Genomic DNA, 20917 nt, shown 5'->3' on the forward strand with positions numbered 1-20917 from the left:
TTTACGTATGTATATGTTCTTCTTAAAAAAGAAAGAAAGAAAAAAAGAAAGAAAGAAAGAGAAAAAGAAATTACCAGGAAAAAATATTTCATTTCTTTTTTCTCTCGTTCTTTGTTACAAATTTGGAAGAAGATTCTCATGTTCTTTTTTTTTTTTTTGGTTTTTGTTTTCAAGGACAAAAAAGATATATAATAAGCTAAATACGGCAGCTGAATATTTGGACTTTGATGTTCTCTTTGAGGAAAAAGAAAAAAAAAAAAATAAATAAAAATCATTTGTTTTATTAATTTTCAATGTATACTGTGTCATTGAGATATTTAGAAAAAAATTTAGAATAAAAGAATAACGATTATCAAATAAGTTTACGTATAAACGAAAAATTATTAGTTATTACGTGTATATATACATATATATATATATATATACATATATATTTCCTAGATACATAAACGACAAGTCGTAAAACGGAAATGGTTTTATTGCCATGACGATTATAGATACAACATGTATATGTAAATTACTAGAACGTAACTATCTAATCGTTCATATGTGACTTTGACACCTTTGCGTTTCTAACGTAAGAGAATCATAAGAATATATATTCATTCGTAAGATATCCGTGTTTTTCGACTATGCCGATTGTTATTGTAAATTATATATAGCCAAATTTAATTACTTTTATCATTGTAATTATTTTTTTTTTTTTTCAGAAGTCGAAGAAAATCGACTTCCTATGTATGTATGCATGTACATATATGTGAATAATTGTTTTATGAAAGGAAACTTTCTCGTCGATTCTATCAAACTAATTCAATACGGTAGAGATAGATAATGTTGAATTTTTGTATATTTCTGAGATATAGCATTGATATAATTTATGTACGAAGAATTTTGTTTCGTTCTTTTTTCTTCTTCTTTTTTTTTCTTTTCTTTTCCTTTCCTTTTCTTTCTATAAAATTCTATATTCATACATAAATATTTAAATATTTCTATTAAACTAATCTAATTCAATGGATCTAAAAAAAGGCTGCGTTATTTTTTACATTTCAGATAATATCAATATAATTTATATATATATATATATATATATATATATATAGAGAGAGAGAGAGAGAGAGAGAGAGATCAACAAATTTTTCGAAACGATCATTCGTTTCAAAAAGGAGGCCATCGACATTTTACATATGTATGTATATATAAATATGTGAAAAGTTATGCAAATTAAAATTGTCGTCATTTCATTGCATTAATTTTTATTATTTACATATTATTTTTCTTTACTTCTTTCAACGACTGTGGCATATTAAAAGCAACCAAAAAAAAAGGCAAAAAAAAGAGATGAAAAAAGGGAAGAAAAAAATATTAAAAACCGGGATAGGAGGACAGCCGAACGGTAACCTTAATGCGACGGTATACTTCACGCGCTTATAATGATCCTTTCACCGATAAAATATTTTCAACATTATCAGAGTCGCTATAGTTTAAAAATAAAAAAGAGAAATCGAAAGGGAAAGTGGGTGCAGGTATCGACGGTCAATTTGCATTAACGCAGGATTGGTTAAATATCGCCCATTATCGCTCTCAACGAAGAACGTTCAAAATTGAAATCTTTTATCCTTCTTCCCATTTTTTTTCTTTTTTTTTCCTTTTTTTCTTTTTTTTTTCCTTTCTACTTCTTTCTCTGATGAATTTTAATGAAAAAGTTTTCGTCAAAGAATTTTCATCAAATTATTTTCAAGTTCTTTCTTATCTTCTTGGATTTACGCCATGTACTAATGTCACTCATTGTACAATTTTTTCTTTCTTTTTCTTTTTCTTTTTTTGCATAAAATATATTAATTCCTCCGTATTTTTTTTATCACTCATATAGATAATATTTTTATATTAGATTTATGTAACGATATATAAAAAAAAAATAATAATAATATTTTTATATTTTTCTTAACATATATAAATTTATACAACAAATATATATGTATATAGGTATATGAGATGACGTTTATCTAGAAAAATTATTTTACAAGACGATATTGGAATTTTAATAATTTTGTTTTTCTACTACGGGAAATTATGATGTTTAGATGTATAGAAAGAGTAAACGCTATTGAAGATTGCAGAGATTTATACGTGACCGAATTGAAGGGAAATTTCTTTTTATATAAATAAAACATCGAACAAATAGACGTGAAACCATTAATTTTTCAATTTAGTTTTGTCTCATTCCCGAAAAAAAAAAGAAAAAGAAAAAAAGAACACGAAGAATAATTCCCAAAATACGTCAATTTTTCAGCATCTTTTCGAATAACTGTCGCATGTAACTCCTTAATTATTATTTATTATTGATCGGCATATAATAATAAATAATAACGTGACTGAACGTGATTGTATCACGGTTACGTTCACGATTGAATTAAAATCGTTATTGATATATATATTAAAAAAGAAAATTATCAGAAAAATCGATAATATGAAAATCAACTAAAAAGATTTATACAATATAAGAACAAAAACAAGATGTTTATTACTTCATACTATAATAATTACATGATAATTATATGTATTTGGAATAACTTGTATATATTTCTAAGATCGAGGTGAACGACAATGTGTTCATGATGTAATGATCATGTTCGAATACTTCGGATAAAATAATTCGTCGTATTAAGTTCATAAGGATCGGGACGAGCGTGCAACGCTTAAAGTTACGTTCCCATCTCGTTGAAACGTATGTACTTCAAACGAGTCTGCCGTTGAGTGGCGTCTGGTCAACCAACTTACTACTAGACTGGAGAGAGGGTTTACATAGCGCGCGCGAACTGTCCGCCGTTATCGAACGCGTAATACGGTTCTCTCTTCTAGCTTCATGGACATTCCTGGGGACATGAACATGGCAAAAGTTGGACGTTCCAATCGCTTACGAAGCTTCCTCTCTTTGCTCATCGACCGAGTCCATCGACCTTACACTTCTCTTGTCTACCATTAGACACACCGAGTGTAGGGTACTTACAAAAAGAAAGAAAGAAAAAAAAAAAAAAAGAAAGAAAAAAAAAGAGGAAAAGGAAAAGAAAACGAAACGAAAGAAAGAAAAGATCTTGAAACGTCTGACCTGTCTATACACTGTACGTGTGACATAGAAAATGAGAAAAGGAAAAATAAAATTACAAAAAAAAAAAAAAAAAAAAAAATAAAAAGAAGAAAAAAAAAGAGAGAGAGAGAGAGAGAGAGAGAGAGAGAGAAAGAAAGAATGAAGAACATAGACAAAGTGTCGTAAAATAAATATCATCCTTTTATCTGTTTAGGGAGGATAAAAGGTTCTTAATACGAGTCAAAAGAGATACCCTCTGGCTTTTGATTTCACAAAAATCCAAAAGAAGAAAAAAAAAAAACAAACACACACACAAAACAAACAATAAGATTGATCCTCGGAAAAGATTCTCGTAATAGGAATAATCGATTTTCCAAAAATGATCCTACGAATTTTCGGTTGGATCCTGTATATTCCTCCTTTTTTTTTTTTTTTATATGTCCTACACATATTCAAACAATTAAGATAACTTATCGACGACGATAATCGAAGCGTCGATGGATAAATATTAAAACAACAGAAAGAAGTAAAAGAGAAAAGAATAAATAAAAAGAAGAGATAATAAATAGAAGGAAAGAGATAAGAGATATTTATTTTGAAAAGAAACGAGATAACTAAAATAGATAGATTAGATAGATAGATAGATAGATGGATGAATAGATAGATAGACAGATAGATTGATTGATATATAGAGAAGAATGTATCTCGTAATGGTGTCAGTGCGTGTGCGCATGCGCAGTAAATGCACTCGAGCTTGCAAGCACAAGGGAATCGTCGTTCGCAAGAGCTTGGGAGCTTGCGATGCCCGACGAACTAGGTCAACGTGAACACCGTCGGTTCTTAACGCGTGCGCGCACACACATACACACGTATACGTATGTGTATGTATGTATTTGTGTGTCTGTGTATGTATACGTATAAGCTCCTAGTGGGACAAGTATACTACACGTTATATTACGTATGTATAGAGGAAGAGGTAAGAGAGACGACGTAGAAGGTCTTTCTTTTGTCCTCTTGCCTATCTCATCTCTGAATATTTTCCTTCTCATCGGTATTGGAATCTGTGGTATTCGAAACTCGGTCTCATGCTCGAGGTACCTTCGTTTTTTTCTTTTCTTTATTTTTTGTTCTCTCCCTCTCTCTCTCTCTCTCTCTCTCTTTTTCTTTTTAAAATTAATCTTCGAAGTACGATTTATTCGAAGGTCTACTTGAAATCAATCTAAATTACGAACGGTACACAAGAGCCTAAAGATAAATCAATCCTTTTGATAATTATTATATAAATTAAGTCACAGTATGTATGTATACGCGTATTTCATAATAATTTCATTATAATTTATTATTGCGTCTTATGTTCGTTCACGTGCATATAAATAATGTATTCGTCTATGTACGTAGGTACTCAAGCTCATTATAATAATTTTTTTCATGAAAGTTCGATTAATACGTACAAATTTCTTTTTACCATTTCTTTCTTCTCTTTTCTTTATTATATTTTTCTTTTCTTTACTGATTGTAAAAAAAAAAAAAAAAAGAAAAAGAAAAAAAAAAGAAAAAAAAAGAATAATAAAAAAAGAAAACGTTACATAAGTTTATTCACGGAATAATGTGAAATTTGTATTAATTCCGTAATTTATTAATCGGAACGAGAAAAAAAGAAACGAAGCAATTTAGTTTCGGGTGAAAATATTGGCGAGGGTATATAATATTCGTATAGGGACAAATACGATAAGAGCCATTCGAGAAGTAAAAATAAATGCTTACGGTGGTCTACGGACTCGTGTATAGCTTGTGGAAATGTTGACGATTAATGAGGCTGCGTTCGAGAAAGATAGAGAGAAATATATATATATATAAAGAGAGAGAGAGAGAGAGAAAGAGAGAGAGAGAGGACCAAAGTGAAAGTGCGCAAACCATCTCGAATTCGAGTTCTTTCGGGCCGGCCCGATCTCGTCGTCGAGGAGCCTCCGAAAAAGGCGAATCGTCGTTGCTTTGGTCGCCTGATTCGCAGAAAACTGAGCTTGGAGAACGGGTCATGAGAATGTACATAATGCGTATGTACAGTAAAAAGGAATAGCTATCTATGTATGTATGTATTTATGTATTTATGTGAGTTATAATTTCAATAAACAAAAAAACATATTTTTGTTTTTATTCCAATCGAACAATATCGGATATATTGTTATATCATGCATATGAAATAAATATATTTATGGAACTTTCGAAATATACATATCATTCATAATGTCATATTTTAAAAATGGAAAGAAAAAAGAAAAAAGAAAAAGAAGAAGAAAAAGAAAAAAAAAAGAAATGAGAAATAAATGATATCATTATTCTGTACTATTGTACTTATCACTGTCGTATTACGAAAATAATAAAGATGTTATTTCTAAACGATAAAACGTGTATAAAATTTATGTCATTACAATATTAATAAAAGAAATGGTATCACTATTATGATATAATATTATTTACTTTATAACCCTTATATTTCGATACGAATATAAAATATCTAGACGATAATAAATTTATCAAAATATACATATTTAAAATATTACGGATAGAGATATTCAAGGGAGGCGGTAAAGGGATAAAAAAAGAAAGAAAGAATTATGATATAAAAATAATAATAACAATAATAATAATAAAAGAATAAAAGAAATAATGAAATAAAAAAAAATAAAAAAATAAAAAAATAAAAAAATAAAAAAAAAGATGGTACCCCTTATTCTGTAGTCTATTATTGCTTTTTTACTTTAGAAAAGAGTCAGTGGGATATCGATTCCTCGAGGGTACTCGTCGAGAGCCGCTTCCGAAACGGTATCAAAAGCCATCGTTGGAGCTGCACTCCTCGAAGCCGAGTACCTACCGCTCGATACCGATTCGTTTCGCACGATGCTTCTATAGAAATCGTAGATGCGATCAATAATGAACGTTCGATTGTAGGGCGCGTTCGAGAAGTGGGTCGTAAACGACCTACAGTCGCTCTCTCGTGTGTTCATTTCTCTCTTATTTATATTTAATATTATAAAGTCTTATGTGTGCGCACGATCGGTGATACTTTATTTATATTTTACGTGAATGCATAAGAAAAAAAGAAAGAAAGAAAGAAAAGTAAAATCAGTTCATTCGTTCGATAAATGAGACTACGAAATGATACAAATTTTTTTCCATTCCAATTCATTGATAAATTGTCTTTTAACAAATTCTTTTTTTTTTTTTCTTTTTTTTGCTTCATTCAATTTTTTATTTCTTTGTTTTTTCTTTCTTTTTTTTTCTCCCCCAACCTCCCCCCAACGAAATTGAAAATTGGAAAATAATTAAGATCGTTCCATGCGAAATCATTAAGAAATTGTTTGCCTTCAAAGAAATACCAATTGCAAATTAATAATATAATTTAAATCTGTCCATTTAGATTGTTCGAAAAATCGTCTGAAAAAATTATTCGCCTTTACGATTAATTGCAAATTAAATAAAAAAAAAAAAAAAAAAAAAAAAAAATAATAATAATAATAATAATAATTATAATAATAATTAGAAAATATTCATTCCGTGTCATCATCATAATTGTCCTGGAAATGTTTATATTTTTACCGTGAAATTGTAAATTCAAAAGAAAACAAAAGAAAAGAAAAGAAAAGAAGAAAAAAAGAAAAGAAAAAGAAAAAGAAAGAACAGAAAAAGAAAGAAATTATCCCAGAAATTTGTCTTTTCGCAACGTAATAAAATTCGCAGCGTAATGAAAAAAAAAGAAAAAAAAAAGAAAAAAAAAGAAAAAAAAAAAAAAAAAAAAGAAAAAAGTGTGAATTCGTCGGTAGAAAAAAAGAAAGAGAAAAGAGAAGAAACAAAAAAAGAAAAAAAAAAAATAATAGAAAAAAAAATAACAAGTCACGACACCTAATGATTCTTTTTTCTTTTACGTGTGCTATCCTATGACTTTCTCTTTTTTTTTCTCTCTTTCTTTCTTTTTCTTTTTCTTTTTCTTTTTTTTTCTTTCTTTTTTATGTGTGATCTAGCAACATTTCCTACTCGTTTCAACCCGTTCGAGTGCTCTTACTCCTCGTAGCGTTCGCACAGCCGCCTGCTACTGACCCACTTCCATCTCTGGGAATAACCAGCTCGCACACCTCGAGTCCACCCACATACGGAATCTCCCGCGCGCTCTCTCACCCACAAACTTCGTTGATGCGCCACAACGAGCTCGTTGGTAAATGGGTGGGGGCGTGCGCGCGCGCGCTCGCGCACTCCTTCCTAATCAGTCCTTATTGCACGATCAAAGAGCTAACCGAGACGACTTTTCGATGACAAGTTCTTTTTCTTCTTCTTCTTCTTCTTCTACTTCATCATCCTTTTTTTTTCTTCATTTTTTTTCAACCCTATTTACTCGATCGCGTGATTTCGAAACGAACGTCATTTAATCGCCTCGATGAGAGAACGACGATTATCATTGATTAAATATCCTTTAGAAATCAATTTTATTTCTTTCCTTTTCTTTTCTTTTTTTTCTTTTCTTTTTTTCTTTTCTTCGTCCTTCTTTTTATTTCACGCTTATAAGAAAATTATATAATTGTAATACTCGTGATATTATTTTATAACAGTACGATTTATATTTCATTAGCCTTATCGAGTATTGAAATTGTATCATTTAATAAAAGGGACACATTTGAGAACATCGTTTTACGTATTATTTAACGTTTAATTAAATTTGTATGGATAAAAAGAAAAAGAAAAAGAAAAAAAAAAAGGACAAAAACGACAAAGTGGCACTGGAGGGGACAAGGGGAGGATAGGACAGAAATGAATTGAAGAGGATGTGAAATTTTTCGATTATACGCCATTGTAAACGGTTAAATAAGTTCGAGAGGAAATACATTGAATTTTTTTCGATATTAATATGATGACATTTACCTGAACGATCGGAGGAAAACGTGCTAGTTGATCGTCGACGCCTTTCAAAAACACAGAAACTTTTACGAAACACTGAAATACGTGGAACGATCGGACATTCGCGTCTCGATGCTGTATTCTTCGTTCGAAGCAAATATGTAACATTCACGTACGATGCACTATAACATAAAGAAACAAAATAAAAAATTATTGGTATTGATTTTTTACGACTAAAACAAAACAAAAATATATATATATATATAATATATATTTTTATATTATAATTATGAATATAATACAATATACGATATATAATTTATATATAATATATATATATATATTTTTTTTCCTTTCATTAAATTAATAGTAAAAGAAAGGAAGAAAGAAAAAAAGGAACAAATTAACAAAAATTAACAAAAATTAACAAAAATTAATATAATTAATAAATTGGACGAATTCTTTCGGCTTCTAATACCTATTGTTTGAAATATTTACACGTAAATCGAAGATACGAACGATGAAAGAGAAAATTCTGAAGTGGACGCCTTAGATGAACGAAGAGAGTGTACGGAGGGAGGGAGGAAGGGAGGGAGGGAGGGAGGGAGGGAGGCAGAGAATGGGGTAAAAGAGGGGGAGGGGAAACGGGAGGTGGAAAATAAAAGTAAAAGAAAAAGGAAAAGAAAAAAAAGAGAGAGAAGATGGATTCCGTTAAAAGCCGGACGGGCCAAGGCGAGACTAACAACGTGGACCGTCTAATCGGGCTGTCTTTCGAAAGAAGAAACGAAACGAAGAGGCGAGAGACGAGAGACGAGAGACAAGGCAAGGCGAGACAAGACGAGGAGTGTAGAAGAGAGGAGAGGAGAGGAGAGGAGAGGAGAGGAGAGGAGAGGAGAGAGGAAGGGAGGAGAAGGAGGAGGGGAGGGGGAGGAGGAGGAGGAGGAGGAGGAAGAAGAAGAAGGCGTAGGCTATGCGCGTGTGGATGTCGTTTACCTCTCGGAGTTATTTGGCCCCATCGTGGCATGAACGTTCGAGCACGAATGAGAGAAGAGACACACGAATAAGCAGAAGAGTTGTAGAGTGCCAAGCGAATGAGAAAAAGAGATAGAGGGAGAGAGAGGGTGAATATGTGTCTCTCTCTGTGTGTGTGTGTATGTGTGTGTATATATGTGTGTGTGTGCGTGTGTGTGTACGAGTATACGTGTGTGTGTGTGTGTGTGTGTGTGTGTGTGTGTGTGTGTGTGTGTGTGTGTGTACGAGTATACGTGTGTATGCATCTGCAAGTATACGCATGTTTATGCGTGTATACGGATACATTGAAAAATTCGACGAAATTTCGTTCGATGATTTTAAACATTGATTTTCGTTCGAAATCATTTAAACAATTAATTACCTTAGTCAGTTCGATTTTTGATATTGATATTACATGTAGGTCCTATTCTAAGTCCTCACGGCGAAAGAACTAATGTGAAAGTGAAAGAAAGAGAAAGGACAACCCGTCCTTTTTATTCGGAAAGGACACGTCTCCGGGACGTGTTCGGCCTGTATAAATCGCGTGAGAGTCTCTTTCCCCCACCAACAAAAAATACTCTCTCAAGATCCAAACGAATTTTTCGACAACACGGGATGAGTTCAATCGTTCGATTTCTCTCTCTCTCTCTCTCTCTCTCTCTGTTTGTTTGTTTCCGTCTATGTATCTCTATCTCTTTCTACAGAATTCGTAGATAAGAATTAATTATCTATATTTCAGATAGTATAGATGATTTCATCATCACGGACGCGCGTGTAAAGGGCAATTCAAAAATTCATATTTGTCGAATTCGTTGTCGTTTCGTTCGATGGCAAAGTAATTTCAACGATAAGAATCACAAAATTCTTTCCTTTCCTTTTTTCTATTTTTTTTTTTTTTTTTTTTTTTTTTTTTATTTCGTTTCGTTTTGTTTCTTTCTTGTCTACCCCATACGCGTACGCGTATACTATCGATTCCCTTTGAGAAAACGACGAGTCACAGACAATTATTCTTTTTCTTTTATTTTGCATTTTCTTTTTCTTCATCTTTTTTCTTTTTTTTTTTTTTTTTTTTTTTCTTTTCGTATCGTAACCAACTCGTACGAAAGAACGTAATGGAGGAGAGAGGAAGAGAAAGAGAAGCATGAAAAGGAAAAGATGGAGGAGAAGTAGGAGGAGTAAGAGGAGGAAGAGGAACGATGTAAGAGATTCATATCAAACGAAACATTGATTCGTTCGTTCCTTCCACGGACGTTTCGTTCGTTCTGTTCTAGAGTTGCGTTACTCGAACATAACTAGTGCTAGTGAGTTGGCATAGTTCAACGAGGAACCGGCGATAACAAATGGTAGCGATAATAGCCGGCTCTCCGTGAGAGACCGGATACGGCTCGTCTCATGAAATTATCCATGGTAGACGAACTCTCTCGACGAGAGGAACCTATCCATAGAGAATGGAACCATAGATAAGTACCAGGAACATTAATATCCTTTCTTTTTTCTTTCTTTTCTTTTCTCTTTTTTTTTTTCATTCTTCTTTCCTTTCTTTCTTTCTTTCTTTTATTGTTGTCGATAAAAAAGAAAAAAAAAAAAGAAAAAAAAAAGAAAAAAGAAGAGAAAAAAAATAACGAAAAAAGAAAAACGCATAAATCTACGACAAATAAAAAAAAAAGAAAAGAAAAATAATAATAATAACAATAATAATCGTTCAAGTTTCAATTAATTAAAGAAGACAAATATAAAATGCTGGACATGTTGTATCGAAGAAAATTATAATATATATATATATATATATATATATATATATATATATATATATATCAAAGTTTGATCGAATTATAAAAAAATTCAAAATTATCGAACGATAAAAGAAAGAGTATGTGAGCCAATAGGCAGTTATAATCTAATTACAGATTATGTCGCGTTTAAAAGTCATTTACCCTGTGCGCGATTCAAACGGGTTTCGCAAGGGGGACCGCGAACGGTGTCGATGATAAAGCGAACGTTACTACTATGGAAAAGTTAGTGAGCGAACACTCGCGAACGATAAGCGGCTAGAATCGCAAGGTGGTATTTAACTCGTTCGCATCCATAAGCGCACCAGCAGCACGCCGTTATGACCATGGCCTTAATCGCGGAGCCATATATACAACGACTCTTAAAGAGAGAGAAAGAGAGAGAAAGAGAAAGAAAGAGAGAGAGAGAGAGAGAGAGAGAGAGAGAGAGAAAAGAAAAAGACATATGCATACGATCGTTCCCTACCACCTTTATATACTGCCTTCCTTCCCCTCTTCCTCCTCCTCCAACTCTTCCTTTTACCCACCCATCACCTCACCCTTCTTGATCCGAGTAAAGCGACGATTCGAATTTGCATTCTAGAGTAGATTCTAAAGGATTGTAAATTCGTAATGATTCTCGTATGCATTTCTTTTTTAATGACTGAATTTTTCAATAATTATTATACTGCAATGAGTATAATAATAATAATAATAATAATAATAATAATAATTCATGCGCTAGTACACACGCGCACCATGGATTTTTTTTTCAAATCTCATAAGTAAAACCCAAGGATCTTTTGTGTAGAACGATTAATATTTTAAATAAATGATTTCCTTTTTTGCGTTCGTTCACTTCTGTTATCCTAAGTGTTCAATTTGTTTATCACATATGTTCAATCATTTTTAATAATTTTTAAATTTATCAAAAATGAACAATAGCTCCCAAGTAACATCGATATTCGAGCCTGATTACTTTTAATGTCCATTGTTTTAAAACATTAAGATACGAAACGAACAAGTGTTCTTTTTTAAAGCTTCTTATTAATCCATTCCTGACTACATTGCATTGTATTTGTAAATTTTATCCTTCTTAAATATACGTTCGTATATATGTATATGAGGTTCATTTGAAAAGTTCACGAACTTTGTTCCTTATTTTTTTTTTTCTTTTCCTTTTTTTCCTTTTTTTTTTTGTTTTTTTCAATGCATAAATTTCATTCTTAAAATAAAACACATTTTAACGTATGAAAAGAGAAAAGGAAAGAAAGTCTCGAACTTTTCAAATGATCCTAATAAATATTTCTCTCGCATAATTGTAATGCCATTTAATAGTTTTGGAGTTAGAAAAAAAATAAATGAAAATTAATCGCCTCTATTTATTCGTTCAATTCTTTTATCAATCAATGATAAGTATTTTGTAGAAAAAATGTATGTATATATATATATATATGAATATTTCGATCAATGTAGATAATTAAGTGTTAAAGTTGCCTCAAGTTTGCGTCAGGGTTGCATCAGGATTGCGTCAGGATTACGTCATTTATACATTTTAAATACCGATATTTTAATATAAATATTAATTATATTCATTTAAAATACTTATCGAATGTTGAAAGCTATTGATTCACAACAAATGTCTGCCAAAATTGTCTGGTTGATCATTAAAAAGATGGATCAAAAGAAAAAAAAAAAGAAAAAAAAAAAAGAAAAAAAAAAAGAAAAAAAAACGGATTCACCAATCGTAAGTACATATAAGAGAGAAGTAATATTGATTGCATCGATCGCAGTTAAAAAAAAAAAAAAAAAGAAAGAAAGAAAGAAGAGAGAATAAAAGAGAAAGCGAAGGATAAAAAAAAATTAAGTAAGTAAGTAAGAAAGGAAAATAGAAAGAAAGAAAGAAGGTAAGGAAGGAAGAAAGAAAGAAAGAAAAACGCGAGTCTCTCGAAAATACGATCGTTTTCCTCGAATGAGATAGGAATAAAATCTCGAACGCGCGCGGAGGAGTTTTCATGGCAGGCGCGTGCGGCCGAGAGTGCGAAATACGCGCTTGACCTTAGAGCCAGTCATCGCACCGCGAGGTCGACGGATAAATCGCCGGAGTGGAAAACAAGAAACCGACGCGCGGCGCGCCGGCGCTCTTTCTCTCTCTCTCTCTCTTTCTCTTTCTCTCTCTCTCTCTCTCTCTTTCTCTCTCTCTCTCTCTTTTTTCTGTCTGTCTGTCTATCTGTCTCTCTTTCTCTCTCACTTCTCCTTCTTCGACGCGTCGAATCGCATCCAACCGAATGAACGAACGAACGAACGAACGAACGGAAGGAGCCTTATCTACTCTCACGATGAAATAAGAAGCCAGTTTCCATACTTGAGTTCGACCAGAAAGCATTCATTATTTAAACTTTCAAAGCGAATGGATCCAAAGTGAATACACTTTTTCAATAGTTCTATTTACAAATTTCAAATTTTCATACTAATTATCCTATTTTAAATTTATTTTTTTTATGTTAAAACATTATATATATATTATATTATATTATATATATATATATATATATATATATATATTACAATATATATTATAAAGTATATGGTGTAATATGTACTATATGTATTATATGAATTATATGTGTAGCATAATTTTCTTCCTCTTGTTCTGCCTCTGTATATATATATACATATAAATATATATATATATATATATATCGAAAAAGATGATAATATATTAAAATTTGATCGAACTATAAAAAACTCGAAATTATATACATATATATATATATATATATTTATATGAATATATAATATATTATAAATATTAAATAATATATATTTATATATTACAAATACAAATAAAAAAAAAATATATATATATATATGTACATATTGTATATGTGATATAGATATACATATACATATATTTTATCAAAGCTTAGAGATTAATCTTATTTCTATGCACGCTATCAGCACATTTCGTCCGTTGCAGCTTCCGCCGTCAAAAAAAAAAAAAAAAAAAAAAAAAAAGAGAAACCATTTTAGTAAATAGGACAAAAAGGTTCTACAATTTAAAATTTCTTCTTCTTCTTCTTCAAAAAAACAAAACAAAAAAAAAAAAAAAAAAAAAAAAAAATAAAAAAAAAAATAAAAAAAGAAAAAAATCCCGAAGAAACATATTACTAACCTTTGTCGCAAACATTCTACGCTGCCTTATAAGAGGAATCATGTCCTGAACAAGAAGAAGAAGAAAAAAAAAAAAAGAAAAAAAAAAAAAAGAAGAAAGAAAAAGAAAAAAAAAACAAACAAGATATGCTTGTCAATTATTTTGACACTTAAAATAGCACATTATCAAAGACAATTGTACACCAAAACATCCGAAAACACTTTAACGCGTGTTTCTCTAAGCGAGTGAACACAGCTGACAATACTTTTTCGCGAACTCTCGACAAACGCGTTAGCCTCGCGTTTATGCCTCCTCCATACTCGATACAATCGTTTTTCTTCTCTTCGTCCGTGACTCTCTGCCAAGGGTGGCGTCATTTTATCGTTTAAATAATAAATCGCAACTGCGTGCTTAACGCGCGATACGTACTATCGAATGGCGCCGTTACAAAATATTTTTAATTAGTTCACGTGATCTCAATTAATCTGACATGCTTTAAAAAATTTCTTCTTTCCCTTTCATCTTTCTCTTTCTCTCTATAACTTATCTCTACCTTTCCTTCTTTCCATTTAAATTCCCAATCTTTAGATAATAATCTTCATTATCGATGAAAAATTCGCATTGAAAAATTTTCCCGCCCATTTCTTTTCAATTTTATTTATATTTTCTTTTTTTTTTGTTTCATTTCTCTTCGAAATAATTTTCATTTTTTTCTTCATACATTTTCATCTAAATTTTATCATAAATTTTGATGTGGAAAGAGAGATAATACGTACGCGACGTTATACGAAACGATTTCATATCGTACATTGCACTTTTCATGATCATTGAGATGTAAGATAAAGAGAAAGAAAGAGAGAGAGAGAGAAAGAGAGAGAGAAAGAGAGAGAGAGAGAGAAAGAGAGAGATAACGAAGGCGATATATCTCTGGTGGTGGGCGGATAAAAGAGTAAAGGTAGAAATCAAATTTTGATCATAACATGACTTGACAAAACTACGGTGATATATTCAACATTGCTATTCTCTTCTTGTATATATATACAATATATATATACATATATATGTATATATATATATACAATATATATATATACAATGTATGTATGTACGTATATATATATATATTTTCTAAATCCAATGGGACCAGACATATACATATATATATATTATCAACTTATCACTTTTTCCAATGATCATACATTGCACTTTGTAAATTTATTATCATAAGTGTTCACATTCAAAACTAATCATTCTCTGACATATAATCTTTCTTTCCTTTTTTTTTTTTTTTTTATATATATATATATATATATATATATATATCTATCAGAGATATTATATGTATGTATAATATAAAATATGATACGCATTAATAAAGAACAGATATTTTCTAAAAAAAAAAAATAAATCAATGGTTAAGAAAAATGATTAAAGTTTGAAATTTATTCGAACGATTTATATAAGGATCGTGTAAAAACGAGATTATTGTTAATGTATTATTGAGAATCTTTTTCATCGTGACTATGAGGTTGAAGTAGATTGGAGGAGGTTTGGCGGTGGTTGGCGGAGATTGAAGGAGATTGAAGGAGGAGAAGGAAGAGGAGGAGAAGGAGGAGGAAGAGGTCGATATCGTCGTCAGAGCACTTTCGTTGCCGTTACGCGAGCGCCGATCCAACGAGTGACTACTGAAAAGAGAAATGGGAACGAGCAGTGGTTCTTCTCCCACTAAAATATCATCATTTTAATTTTAATTGCAGTGAATAAATGAAATGAAAAATCTACAGGTAAAGGATCATTCTTATTCGAGGACAATTATTTTCTTCTGTCATCGAACAAGAGTTATGATTCTAATCGGGAAAAAATTTTCATCTGTCATCGAAAAAGAGTCATGATTCTAATCGGGAAAAAATTTTCATCTCCTTCTTTTTGTACTCGAGTAACAACAATACGAGCACGAAAAAGAACTTTTACGTTTACGACGGCAATTAGTAAAATTCATAAAATTCATTCGCAGCTTTTCCTTTTCTCTTCTTCTTCTTCCTTTCTTTGATCTACATAAATTTCATTCTCAAAGTGAGGGAAAACAAAAAAAAGAAAAAAAAAAAAGAAAGAAAAAGGCCACGTATTTTTCAAATTATAATAGTAACATTCTTGTTGTGTCCTATTCGCTCGTATATGCATATAGGACGGTCGTGTAATTAAAAGTTTCAACGTCGACAACGCAATTTACGAATCTGGGACGAGGGAAGTTTATCTTTTGGATAAAGATACCGAGAGAAAAGATAGCGATAAAGATATCATTGAGGAAAAATGTAAGAAATGAAATGGGGGGGAAAAAAAAAAAATAAAAAAAAAAAAAAAGAACAAATGTCTCCAATCACTTAAACCGATTATAATGCTTTCAAAGTGAAATATTTTAATATCCTTGCTTGCTTGTTTGTCTTTCCTTTTCTTTTAACTTTTCGTTATTTTGTTTCGCACTATTTTTTTTTTTCTTGGCCTTTTTTTCTTTTTTTCCTTCGATCGACGATAATAAAAATCTACAATTTAAAATCTCCGTACGATGAGATAACGCAAATAATCGATTGATAACGATACAATAACGAAATCAATTGAGAGAATTTAAATCTGCTATTTTAATCATTAAAAACGATGCACGATCGAGAGGAAGTTCTAATAGAGAAAAAAAAATCTCATTCTAATTATCGTCGATCGATTTATCTAAGCGTAAAGAAGAGAAAGGAAGAAATTAGAAAAAGGAAAAGAACAACGACAAAAAAAGAAAAAAGAAAGAAAAAGAAAAAGAACAAATTCTCGCAGTCCTCTTGTTGCACGTGCATCGACGGTAGAAAAAAAAAAAAAGAAAAAGAAAAAAAAGAAGAAAAAGAAAAAAAAAGAGAGAAAGAAAGAAAAAAAAACATTCGAGGCTTCCGTTCCGTAGTATTTTTCAAGTAGAACGTCGGTAGTTACCGATTTGACACCAATCCACAGAGTTCAGGTCATGTGGTTCGCCTCAAGCATCTCTCTAGCACTATTTCACCTCGTTGACTCGCACTATATTTCTTTTTTCTCGTTCTCTCCACCCACTAATCGAACCATCGTCTACCCTCCCCCTCCTCCCATTGAGGCGAATTATCAGAACTGAAAAATAATTTCAATGATGCAATAATCATTTTATTTTATTTTTCTTTCTTTTTATTTTTTTTTGTTTAGTTCTGTTTTTCTTTTTCTTTTTATCTTTCATTTTTTGTTTTTTTTTTTTCATGTTCCTTTTAAAAAAGAGAAACACGATCGAGATATACGATAACACATGATATAAATGTATACAATATATATATATATATATATATATATATATATGTATATATGTATATATGTATATATGTAATTACTGTACGTACGTATCTCATAAATTTCCTTAGTGGTATCGAAACTTCGACTTTTAATGTGTTACCCACGGTAGTAAGTTAATAATAACGCGTAGTACGCGCATTTTCATAAACCACTTGCGAAACATCACGCATACATACCTATCTCTTGCATATGGCAAGAGCGTCCTATAACTCAGCCGTTAATGTTTTATATATATACATATTTATATATATACATATATATATATATATATATATATATATATGTATATGTATTTACGTACTCGATTAAATTCAAGTCGAAATCTTTTCGTATCGATCGATAGTAAGATGAACGTTAATTTTAAAATAAAAATTATTGGAAAATTTTTAGCGATCTAAAATTGTTTTGAAAATCATAATAGAAATAGAAGTTCATCGTTTATATGTAATAGTAACGTTTGTGACAACGAGATGACGAAGACGACGCTGACGATGGGGGATGATGAGGATGAGGATGATAAGGATGATGTGGATGTGGATGATGATGATGATGATGATGATGATGATGATGATGATGATGATGATGATGATGATGATGATGACGAGGATGACGATCGCAAGGACGCGGCCGAGCGTTCGCACGGAAACGAGTCGACGTGAGTAGGTCAACGACTTTGAGTCGATGCAAACAGCCTTGCGTCTAACGAGCCAACGATCCCTCAACGACTACGATGACGACGACGACGACGAAGACAACGGAGACGGAGACGGAGACGATTCTCAGTTGCTCTACTTTGATTATGTAGGTTATTCGCGGAAAAAAAAGAAAAAAAAAAAAAGGAAAAAAGAAAAAACGGTGACGAGCACCGGTCATCATTTTATCCGCCTACTAAAAATACTTCGATCGATAGACCGATATATCGGCTTTTTCCAACGAAAAACACGAGAGAACGTCGCAAATAAGTTGTCGCATATCGTACGCCAATGATATAATTTTCCGTTTTCTATAGAAATTATAAAGAGAATGCAAAAAAAAAAGAAGAAGAAGAAGAAGAATAAGAAGATCTAATTTTTCTAATTGTTTAAGTTTTATCGCGTTAAAATATTTCTTATTAGAATAAATCCAAATTTTACGTAGAATATGATTAAAAATCTGCAAATAGGTAAATGTGAGAAATTTCTAATTTGAAAATTATAAATATTGATTTGTAAGTGAGACGAAAAAAAAAGAAGAAAAAAAGAAAAAAAAAGAAATAAAAAAAGCAAGAGAAAGAAAAAAAGAAGGAAAATAAGAAGAAAAAAGAAGAAACTGAAAATACGAACGAAATAATAATTCATGTTTCTTTTTTTCCCCTCTGTTTCTTTTTATTTTTTTTTCTTTTTTTTTTTTTTTTTTTTTTTTTTGGATTATTATATCTCGAGAGTAATAATAAAACGTAGGTGCTTTAAAAATGGCCGCCGTTTCTCGGTCACTGTGTATGCCAAATGAAACCAAGTCGAGTTTTGTCTTGCGATATATTTTCCCCAAGGCTTCGGCACAATCTCAGTCTCGGAGAAAGTAGAAAAATGTATCGCACGCTTTATTTGCCATCTAACGGGTGTCCTATAGTGCACATAAACAACACACACACACACACATTCACACATTCACACATACACATACACCCACAGACAGACATCGGTCATTCATTATAGTTACAATCCACCTTGAAAATAAATTATCTTTGATAATTTTTTCTTATCAAAATAATCAATCGTTTCGATTGTCACTGATTAATATTTTACATAGTAACTTTTAATTTTTTCAATACATCTAATATATTACACTATTTCCCTTTTCATACCTCTTCCTTCAATTTATTTTTGAAATACATGCAACGGCGATAATACAATAACCCTTGTTTTTTTTTTCCTTTTTGTAATTCTCAAAAAAAATTTTTTTTCGTTTCGATCTGAGATAAGTCGGGAACACATCTGGGATCGTTTTTATCTCTCTATAAGTAAATCGAGGTACGACCGTGTGCAATAATATTTATACTTTGCTTTTGGATATTCAATACGATGTCACTGAGTTGATAAGAATTGTCAATAATATACGAATATTCCGATGCAGTTGATGATATCGTTTCTATTTTTATAAGGAAACAATAAAAGAGAAACACTTTGACTCGATATTAAATATTGATCAAATAGTAAATTTCTAACTTTATTCGTATAGATATTTATTTACTTATTAATTTATTTATTATACGGATATATACAATAAATTCGTTTTTACGCACATAAGCGGATATAAACGAAGGTTACTTTTATGAATGAGAATTGGAGAGAGTGGGAAACACGATGGAAAACGAAATGACGTGTCGGGTCAACGAGAAATAAAAAGAAAGAGAGAGAAAGAGATAAAGTGATGGACAGGCAAAGAATACGAGAGAGAGAAAGAGAGAGAGAGAGAGAAAAAAGGAGGAAAAAAAAGAGAACGAATCTTCGAGGACGATGCGTGTATAACTGTCAGTGACAATGTTACCCTTATCGTTCTTAATGTCTTATCGCCTTCTTAATGCGCTCTCGAGCACGACCAACGACCTTTCGCGTTCTCTCAACGTGCGCTTTAACGGTGCACTTTCTTATGCGACTCCACCAAGATAAGAGGACTTAATCTTTCTTTTTTTATATATATATATTTTTATATATGTATGTGTATACATATATATATATATATATATATATATATATATACACATACACATACGTTTCAGCTCTTTTTTCCCCTTCGAAAAAAATACATATCTCTACGTATAGTGAGTGAATTGAAATGATTTTGGAAGGTCATATTTTATCGTTAAAACGACGTCTTATCGTTAAAATAAATGAGATTTGTTGATTTCTCTAATGATCAGATAAAGTAAGATTTAAATTTAGAAATACATATATAAAAACGAAAAAACAAAAAAAAAAAAAAAAAAAAAAGAAAAGAAACAAACAAAAAAAAAAGAAAATAAAATTGTTATCGTTCGTAAAATATCTAACCCATTATGTACGTACGTATGTATTGTATATGTATGTGAGGCACGCGTATAAATGTATTTCCATTCGATTTTTTGATTATTTTCTTTACGTTCTTCGTGTTCGTTAAAACCTGTACTTCGTTTCTCCGAGTTTGTAGGTAGAGGTTAACCTATATATCTCTATCGATTTCACGGCTCTGCGCATGCGTCATTCTCGTTCTTATTGCAGAATGCGCGCGTAATGTTACGGTTGGTTATCGAAGAAAGAGTCTTTATACCCCTCCTCCATCCCAGCCAATCCCTACCTCCCTCAGCTTACCCTCCCTCCAGCAATAAATTTTCATTGCACTTTTGGCACGATAAAAATTTTATTGAAGGAAGACTAATTCGATTCTCTCTGCGATCTTTCTTTTCAAATTCGACAAAAATTTTGCGTACACATGTATTCGCAAAAGTTGAACTTCGAGCGTATCTTCTATACTTCTTCCTTTTCTTTTTCTTCTTTTTTTATTTAACAAAGAGAAGAATTTAAACTAATGTGATTTTCGATCTCTCTCTCTCTCTCTCTCTCTCTCTCTCTCTCTCTCTCTTTTTCTCTCTCTCTCTTTCTCTCTCCTTCTTTTTCTTTCTTTCTTTCTCTTTAACTTTGT

General features: G+C 31.3%; 1 protein-coding gene across 5 annotated transcripts in view; it reads right to left on the minus strand.

The window, feature by feature from the left end:
* The window catches only part of Oatp74D (Organic anion transporting polypeptide 74D), a 96742-nt gene that overhangs the window by 27159 nt on the left and 48666 nt on the right, over positions 1 to 20917 (minus strand). For 3 of the 5 annotated variants that reach the window (XM_035875963.2, XM_085656658.1, XM_035875965.2), the window contains one exon: positions 7997 to 8154. The exons of 1 other annotated variant lie outside the window; for it this stretch is intronic. The gene's annotated coding sequence lies outside the window, so the exon portion shown is untranslated. Of the gene's footprint in view, positions 1 to 7996; positions 8155 to 16876; positions 17000 to 20917 lie in introns of those variants that run through there. One more of the 5 variants, XM_035875961.2, reaches the window with a different exon arrangement.

The sequence above is a fragment of the Vespa mandarinia genome, chromosome 4 (assembly GCF_050613455.1).
Source record: "Vespa mandarinia isolate Hongniang chromosome 4, ASM5061345v1, whole genome shotgun sequence".
Lineage (NCBI taxonomy): Eukaryota > Metazoa > Arthropoda > Insecta > Hymenoptera > Vespidae > Vespa > Vespa mandarinia.